This window comes from Mustela nigripes, chromosome 4 (assembly GCF_022355385.1).
Source record: "Mustela nigripes isolate SB6536 chromosome 4, MUSNIG.SB6536, whole genome shotgun sequence".
In the NCBI taxonomy this organism is placed as follows: Eukaryota; Metazoa; Chordata; class Mammalia; order Carnivora; family Mustelidae; genus Mustela; species Mustela nigripes.
Genome location: NC_081560.1, coordinates 172221261 through 172230227, shown reverse-complemented (window position 1 = coordinate 172230227; position 8967 = coordinate 172221261). Strand labels below are relative to the sequence as shown.

At 37.4% G+C, this 8967-nt stretch overlaps 1 long non-coding RNA gene and 1 pseudogene across 1 annotated transcript in view; one reads left to right on the top strand and one right to left on the bottom strand.

The window, feature by feature from the left end:
- Positions 1-4134, top strand: part of LOC132015388 (uncharacterized) — a 21312-nt gene extending 17178 nt beyond the window's left edge. The window contains exon 3 of the long non-coding RNA XR_009403644.1: positions 4072-4134. This is a non-coding gene — a long non-coding RNA (uncharacterized LOC132015388). The remainder of the gene's footprint in view (positions 1-4071) is intronic.
- Positions 3462-4227, bottom strand: LOC132015387 (iron-sulfur cluster assembly 1 homolog, mitochondrial-like; annotated as a pseudogene).
- Positions 4228-8967: the final 4740 nt, after the last annotated feature.

Here is an 8967-nt window from a genome sequence, read left to right as displayed (position 1 = left end):
GGCTCGGTGGGTTAAGCCGCTGCCTTCGGCTCAGGTCATGATCTCAGCGTCCTGGGATCGAGTCCCGCATCGGGCTCTCTGCTCAGCAGGGAGCCTGCTTCCTCCTCTCTCTCTGCCTGCCTCTCTGCCTACTTGTGATCTCTGTCAAATAAATAAATAAAATCTTTAAAAAAAAAAATAAATAAATAAAATCTTTAAAAAAAAAGTACAGTAGACCTTTTATATTTGAGAATTGTTTGTGTTTTGTTTGTTTTTTAAGCCTGATAATTTTTTTCAGTCTTTTTGCCCAGCTTGGCTGCTGTCTTTGTGATCTAGACATTGGAGGCAAAAAGATCACAAAACCAGAGAAAACAGCATTTCCTCTGGGACGTGTATTAGAGTTTGCAGAAGTAAGCTGTGGAGAGATGGCATAAATGATGTAGGAAATACTCATTAATCAAGATCGATTGCCTATTTCTCAAACAGCTTAGTGACAATATAGTCGGAATTTTCTATTTCTGCCAAAGTCTCTCACACTAAACATCTTGAATGAGACTTTATAGGTTTCTCTCCCATAGATTTATTGCTTTTCCTGAAAGACCATCTACTGTTTTAAATGCTGGGCAGAGGGAACTTGGGGTGTGAAACAGATGTGTCTGTTTGTCAAGGATCCTGTCAAAGACAAAAAATTGAATGCAGATGTGCTCTTCTCTAGAAACAATTTGCATAAGATGATGCTTCATGTCCAAATGTGAACTTTAAATTTTCACATCGTATATATTTGTTTTAGAAACAACAGTGCCATCTCTCTCTTCCCACTCCTACAATAAATACATACACAGGTAGACACATCACCTTTAACTGAAGCAAGAAGCAAATAATGACTGGAAAAATGCCTGAAACTTGATGAGAGGAAGCAGTTCTTCTTCTTCTTCTTCTTCTTCTTTTTTAAGATTTTATTTATTTATTTGAGAGAGAGGGAGAGAGCATGAAAGAGGAGTGGGTCAGAGGGAGATGCAGATTTCCCATGGAGCTGGGAGCCCAGTGTGGGACTCCATCCCGGGGCTCAGGGATCATGACCTCAGCTAAAGGCAGTCGCTTAACCAACTAAGCCACCCAGGTGCCCCTACTATTCTTAATATTAAGAAAAATTATTATAAACATTAGCATATGCTCATAAGTCACAAATAAAGAAATATCAAGGTCTATAGAGATATTCTAAATGTCATTCCTCACTAATAATTTAAGATATATGAATAATTAAGACATGAATTTAAAAATGAAGTTAAGACATATGAATTTAAAAATGAAAATGTATTTATCATTTTCTCAAAAAAAAAGTAGAATTACTATTCAACTCAACAATTGCACTTCTTGGGAGTATACCCCAAAGAATGGAAAGCAGGGGCGTACACAGATCTATTTATACTCACGTTTGTAGCAGCATTATTCACAACAGTCAAAAGGTGGAAGCAGCCAAGTGTGCACTGATGAATGAGTGAATAAACAAAATGTGGTATATACATACAATGGATTGTACATATTAAATATGTGCAGTTCTTTGTATATCAATTATACTAAATAAAAATGTAAAAAAAATCATTGAAGCATTCATTCATTATAAGCAAAAAGCTGGATTGTAGACCTAACCCCTGGGCTTGTCTGTCAATGGAGCTTAGTGCCAAATCTGCAAATGTGCAGATCTCAGCACTGAGCCTGCCCAGCTGTGGGTGCCAGCACTGGACCTACTGACCCATGGACCCCAGCACCATGCCCACTCACCTGCAGACCCAGTGAGTGGGTTCATCCATGGGCTCTCTAGCCCATATTCTCAGTGGTTTCTATCAGCTGGCCTGCCCAGAATTTCCAGCTGGACTGATTGGTGAGGGACTTTGCTTGCTTTTTCCCCTTTACTAAAAGATACAGGGTGGCTCTGTGGATATAAAAACACAAGACCCAAATATATGCCGTCTCTAAGAGACTCACTTTATATTTTTAATTTTTTTTTTAAAAAGATGTTATTTATTTGAGAGGGAGAGAGAGAGCAAGAAAGAGAGAGCATGAGCCCAAAGTTAGGGGCAGAGGGAAAGGGAGAGGTAGACTCCCTGCTGAGCAGCGAGCCTGAAGCAGGGCTGAGTCCCAGGACCCTGAGATCACGACCTGAGCTGAACATAGACACTAATTGACTGAGCCAACCAGGCACCCAAGAGACTCGCTTTAGATTTAAAAACACACATAAGCTGAAAGTGAAGGGGTGAGAAAGGCTATTTCATGCATATGATAACCATATGAAATAGAAGTGGCTATATTTATATCACTCAGAAACAGCCACAGCAGAAAAAGAGGATCATTACATAAGGATAAAATGGTCAATTCAAGAGGAATATATGGTCATTATAAACGTACATACACCAAACATGGGAACACCAAAATATAATAAGGCGAACACTTACAAATCTGAAGGGAGACATAGATAGCAATACAGTAAGAGTGGAAAGCCTCAACAATCCACTTATTTTTATTCATTCATTCATTCATTTGTTTATTATCACAGAAATTTAAGGATAGTTTAACAAATACACATCAATCAACATGAAACACCACATTAATAGAACAAAGGATAAATGAAAAGGAGATGTAGAATCTATGGTATCTTAATAGGTTCAGAAAGGCATTTGACCAAATTCAACACCCTTTATGATAAAAAACTCAACGGATTAGGTATAGAAGGAACTTACCTCAACACAATAAAGGCCATAGATGCCAACCCCACAGCTAACGTCATACTTAATGACATGAAACTGAAACTTTTTCTCTAAGGTAAGGATGCCCATTCTCGCCACTTCTATTTAACACAGTACTGGAAGTCCTAGCCAGAGCAATTAGACAAGAAAAAGAAATACAAGACATCTGAAGTGGAAGAGAAGGAGTAAAATGATCTCTGTTTGTACATGAAAAGATAGTAGATGTAGAAAATCCTAAGGATTCCACCAAAACTGTTTGAAATAATAATCCATGTGGTAAAGTTGCAGGATATGTAATCAACATACAAAAATCAGATGCATTTCTACATACCCATGAGTTATCCAAAGAGGAAATTTTAAAAAATTCTATTTACTATGGCATCAAGAAGAATAAAATTCTCAGGAATAAATTTAACCAAGGAGACGAAAGATCTGCATACTGAAAACCATGACACTAACAAAAGAAATTTAAACAGGCACAAATAATTGAAAAGACATCTCATGTTCATGGATTAGAAGAATTAATATTGTTAAAATGTCCATACTACTCAAAGTAACTGACTCAGTGAAATCCATATCAAAATCTCAATGGTATTTTTCTTATAGAAATAGAGAAAAGAATCCCAAAATTCTATATGGAATCCAAAGGACTCCAAATACAATTTCTTTTTGCACTTTCAAAATGAATCATTTTATTTCCCTTGTAAGGCATTATAAACTTTAAGCACATGACAGTCACATGATTTCTTCAGTAAGCCCTAGGACTTCCATGAGTGTTCCTGGAGCTTACAGCCAGAGTAGTCAAATATTAAAACTTTCTCCACAGCCACACGTTCCTTTGATGTTTGGGTTATTGAAAACAAACTCACTGGATAATTTATCATCAACACCGTCCATTTCTGTTCCTAAAAGTGTTAGTTGTGCTTTCTCTTTGATGAACCCTCTGACTCCATCTTGAACAACTTCTTTTTTTTTTTTTTTTTTTTAAAGATTATTTATTTATTTATTTATTTGACAGACAGAGATCACAAGTAGGCAGAGAGGCAGGCAGAGAGAGAGAGAGAGAGAGGGAAGCAGGCTCCCTGCGGAGCAGAGAGCCCGATGCGGGGCTCGATACCAGATCCCTGAGATCATGACCCGAGCCGAAGGCAGCGGCTTAAGCCACTGAGCCACCCAGCCGCCCCAATCTTGAACAACTTCTTCATCAGAATCTCCTTTTGTCTTTGTATATTCTAGAGTGTAAGAAAGGCCGTTAGGATCCCTGGTTCGGACACCAACTTTCAGACCTCCCTGTTCGGGCTTATCTTTAAAAAGCTGTTTTATCTTGTTTACTGTTTTATCTTGTCAGGGTGAGGGCGGCCGGTGTGGGCTGCAGCTTCCTCTTACTCACACCCCCGACAGTGGCCCGGACTGAAGAAGCCGACATTCTTACCCTCTGGGAGACCTGGTGCCTCGGGCTGGAGCTCGGCCACTTCACTCTATCTCCAGCACATGGTGGCTGCATTGACCCCAAACAGCGATTTTGAGCAAGAAGCACAAAGCTGGAGACATTATTCTCCAAAGTATATTACAGAGCTGCAGTAATTCAGTACAGTATGGTACTGGCATAAACACAGACACATAGACCAGTGGAGAAAATTAGAGAGCCTGGAAAGAAACCCATACATATACAGTCAACTGATCTTTGACAAAAATGTTAGTAATATACAGTGGGGGAAGGATAGTATTTTCAATAAATACTGTGTTGGCAAGACTAGATATCCACATATAAAAGAATGAAATTGGACCTTTATCATATCATATGCCATACATGAAAATTAATACAAAATGGATTAAAGACATAGAGGTAATATCTGGAACTCTACGACTCCTAAAAGAAAACAGGTAAATCCTTTTTGACTTTCTTCTTAGTAATGATTTCTTGGATCTGACGCCAAGAATACGGGTAAAAAAATCTAAAAATAAACAAGGGGGACTACATCAAACTGAAAAGCACACAGCAAAGAGAAAATTAACCAAATGAAAAGTGACCTATGGAATGGGCTAAAATAAACCACAGACTGAGCAAGACCTAATATCCAAAATATATAAGGAACTGATATAACTCAATAGAAAGAAACCCCCCATAATCCAATTAAAACAAAGCGAAGTAACTGAACAGACATTTCTCCAAAGAAGCCATACAAATGGTGAACAGTTTTATGAGAAAAGTGCTCAACGTCATTCATCATCAGGGAAAGGCAAATCAAAACCACAATATTACCTCATACCTATTAAAGTGGTTATTAAAAAAAGGTAAGAACAAATGCTGGTGAGGATTTGGAGAAAAGGGAAAACAGCATGGAAGTTCCTCAAAAAATTAAAACTAGAACCCCTGTATAATCCAGCAAATCCCACTTCTAGATATTGATCCAGAAGAATTGAACTCAGGATGGCGAAGAGATCTCTGCCCTTGCGTATTTGCTGCAGTGCTATTCATAGTAGCCAGGATTTGGAAGAAGCTACATGTCCATTAGGGATGACTAGATAAAGAAAATATGGTATATACATACAGTGGAATATTTGTCAAGCGCAAAAAGAAGGAAATCTTGCCATTTGCAATGATACGGATGAATGAGGAAGACAGCATGTTAAGTGAAACAAACCATGCCCGCAAGGAAAAAATGCTACATGATACCACTTAATACAAGGAATCTGACTTAGTCATACTCATAGAAGCAGAGAAGGGAGTAGTGGTTGTCAGGGGCTGGGGAGAAGTGGAAATGGGGAAGTATTAGTCAAAGGGTACGAAGTCTCTGTTATACAAGATGAGTAAGTCCTAGAGATCTGCAGTGTAGCACAGCCCCTATAATTAACAATAGTGTATTATATTCTTAAACATTTGCCAAGAGGGTAGTTCTTATGTTAAGCATTACTTTCACAAAAAATAATAAAGTAACTAAAGAGTGTGGGAGTTAAAAGAAAGAAGCCACAAATTGCAGCTATTAGATTGTGAGAGGTTAAAAAAGTTTGTGAGTTTGCTTTTTAATGTAGAAAATTGTGGATAGGAACACTGAGTTATGTATAGAATTGTTGAATCATTGTATTAGGCACCTGAAACAAACACTGTATGTTAATCATACTTCAATAAAAAAAAGAAAGAAGAAAATTGTGAAACCTTTTTCACCTTTTTTTTTTTTTTTAAGATTTTTATTTATTTATTTGACAGAGAGAGATCACAAGCAGGCAGAGAGGCAGGCAGAGAGAGAGGAAGAAGCAGGCTCCCTGTTGAGCAGAGAGCCCCGATGCAGGGCTCAATCCCAGGACCTTGAGATCATGACCTGAGCCAAAGGCAGAGGCTTTAACCCACTGAGCCACCCAGGTGCTCCTCAGCTTTTTTTGTTATGTTTTCTGTCTAGCTGAGTCCAAGGGTATGACTGACCTAAAAAAAAAAAAAAAAGACAGTCAATTAATAAAGTTGTATTTATAGTTTTTAAGAATATGGGTCCTGTAGTCACACTAGATAGGATCAAATATGTTTTGCCGCTTAATGACTGTGTGACTTTTGGGAAGTAACTGAACTTCTCTGAGCCTCTGTTTTCTTACTCATAATATGTGGATAATACCAGTATTTCCTCTATAAGGGGTTGATTATATCAAGGGAGATAATACTGATAAAAAGTTTTAGCACAAAGCCTGGCATATTTTAAGACCCAATATATATTGTCAATAGGATAGTAATAGCAGCAGTTATTATATATTTATAATACAAGATATATGATTAATCCTACTCACCTCAGTTCTCTCTGATGTACCTTCAGATACCCATGATACTAAATAAAAAATCTCCTGGCAATGTTATATTTCAAAAATTCAGTATTCAGTGCTGGCATGAGGCTTGCTTATCAGATGGCCTATGAATATACGTGTGTATATGTATGTGCATGTCGTTATTTTACAGTAGCTTTTGTGTTTGTGTTAAGTGTCCAGCACCACCACTAAGGAACGATGAAGGACAGGTCATCCCTGGTCTCTGTTACCTTCTCAGTTTTTCTCTTTCGATATTCATTCTGTTCTTCTCACGCTGTCTGATTTGGTCTTTTGGTTCCAATAACATAAAATACTTCTGTTTTTATTTTACTTTAAAAGTAAAATTTACTCCAGGGGTGCCTGGGTGGCTCAGTGGGTTAAGCCTCTGCCTTTGGCTCAGATCATGATCTCAGGGTCCTGGGATTGAGCCCTGCATCGGGCTCTCTGCTCTGTAGGGAGACTGCTTCCTCCTCTCTCTCTCTCTCTGCCTGCCTCTCTGCCTACATGTGATCTCTGTCTGTCAAATAAATAAATAAAATCTTAAAAAAAAATAAAATAAAATTTACTCCAAACCCATCTCCTGGAGACATTAATTATAGATATTTTGGTGTGTGTTCTTCCAGAATATTTCGTGTGTGTGCGCGCGCGCATAGTAATTTTGTGCGAAGGGGAAATGCCATTGTTTTCTCTTCTGTTGTTAATTGTATTTTTTCCTGACCTCTGCTATAACATTACTACATTTCTTTTAAAAAGAGAACAACCTAAATATCCTTGAATATGATAGATAAAGAATGGTACATTTCTGCTATAGAATGCAAAGCCGCCATTAAAATTATTTATATGGTTATTTAAAAGTAGAGGAAAACTTTCTCAGTGTCACTTAGTGAAAGAGGCCTACATAAAATTATGTAACCAGAATAATATTTGTTAAAAAGATATTTAACTAAAGATGCATCTATTGTTATATATCATTACATAGATAAAGAACCAAACAGAGAGAGAAGCAGACAGACCGAGGAGCAAGGCTGGCCAGCTGTTTAAGAAGGAAAACACTAACTATTGTCATCAGAGAAAAAAACAGGGAGTATTTTACACAAGGAAGGGGCAGAATGTCAAATGCCACTAAAATGTCAAATAAAATGAAGGTAAAGATTAATCCAGTGGTTCTGACAACAAGATGATCAAGCAAGTCTGACTTTTTAAAATTAGCCTATTTACATTATTTACATAATCCTTACTCTGCTTAAAATTATGACAGTCAGCCATCTCCTGAGAACTAGGGAACACATTTCCTCTCCTGAGTTGGAAGACTTTTCATGATACAGAGCCAAAGATTCCTGAGACATAGCTTCAAATAAGTATAACATGTTTATCAGTTAACTCTACAATGGGGAAATCTGGCAAGCGCCAGGTACAAGTTCACATCTCCCATTACGGGGCTCCCATTACAAGCCTCCTGATCTGATGCACTGAAAAGAACATGGCATCACCCCTGTGGGATTCCTGGTAAAAAATGCAAAAACCATTTGGAACAGTAGGAAAACTTAACACAAAAACCTTCTAGAATTAATTAGCTTGAACTCTTAAAAATGTGTAGGTTGTGAAAGACAAGGAAAGATGAAGGAATTTTAACACATTGGATGAGACCAAAGAGACATGACATATAAATGCAATATATGATCCTAGTTTGCATATGGGGCCTCTAAATGATATTGTTGTGATTATTTATAAATCTTGAATAGGGACACATAAATATTTTCTGATATAAAGAGAAAATAAAAGAAACTCCCAGCAGCAAAACCCCTACCTGTTTTCTCTCTTAAAATTTTGCTTATCTTTCTCTGAAGACAGATCCTACAGATTCCACTACAGCAATACTGGGTGATTTTGGTTTACTTACCACCAACATGTAATTTGGGGAACCTGAGCTGTTTTAAAAAGCTTTGACTATTATATAATGGAGTGAATTTGGATTTGGGGATGACATTTTTTTCTATTTGTACACTGGGAAGAGAAATTGTTTTTAAAAATGAAACAAGTCCATAAGAAAAAATTTATCAATAATGTGACCATGATTAACAATGACAATAGCTACTCTTCACTTGCTGAATATGAAAGTAGGCACTATACCAAGTACTTTGCACAAGTTAACTTATTTTGCTCTCAAAATTCTATTGGTTATTATGTCCTCAGATTTATATACAAAAATTATAAACTCAGAGAGAGCAGTGAAGTGATTAAATGATTTGTTCAAAATAATAGAACTATTATGGTGACAGAGTTGAAATTGACCCCTCCATCTCTTTTTGTTACATATGAATCAGGGAAGGCTGTGGAACAGACACCATATTCTGTCCCTTGAGAATCAGCATCACTCACTGAATGGCTCTCTGTGTCTCCTAATGTGTGCAAGCCATAGAAGCTCTGATGGTCGCCCAAAGAATGGCAATCCTTT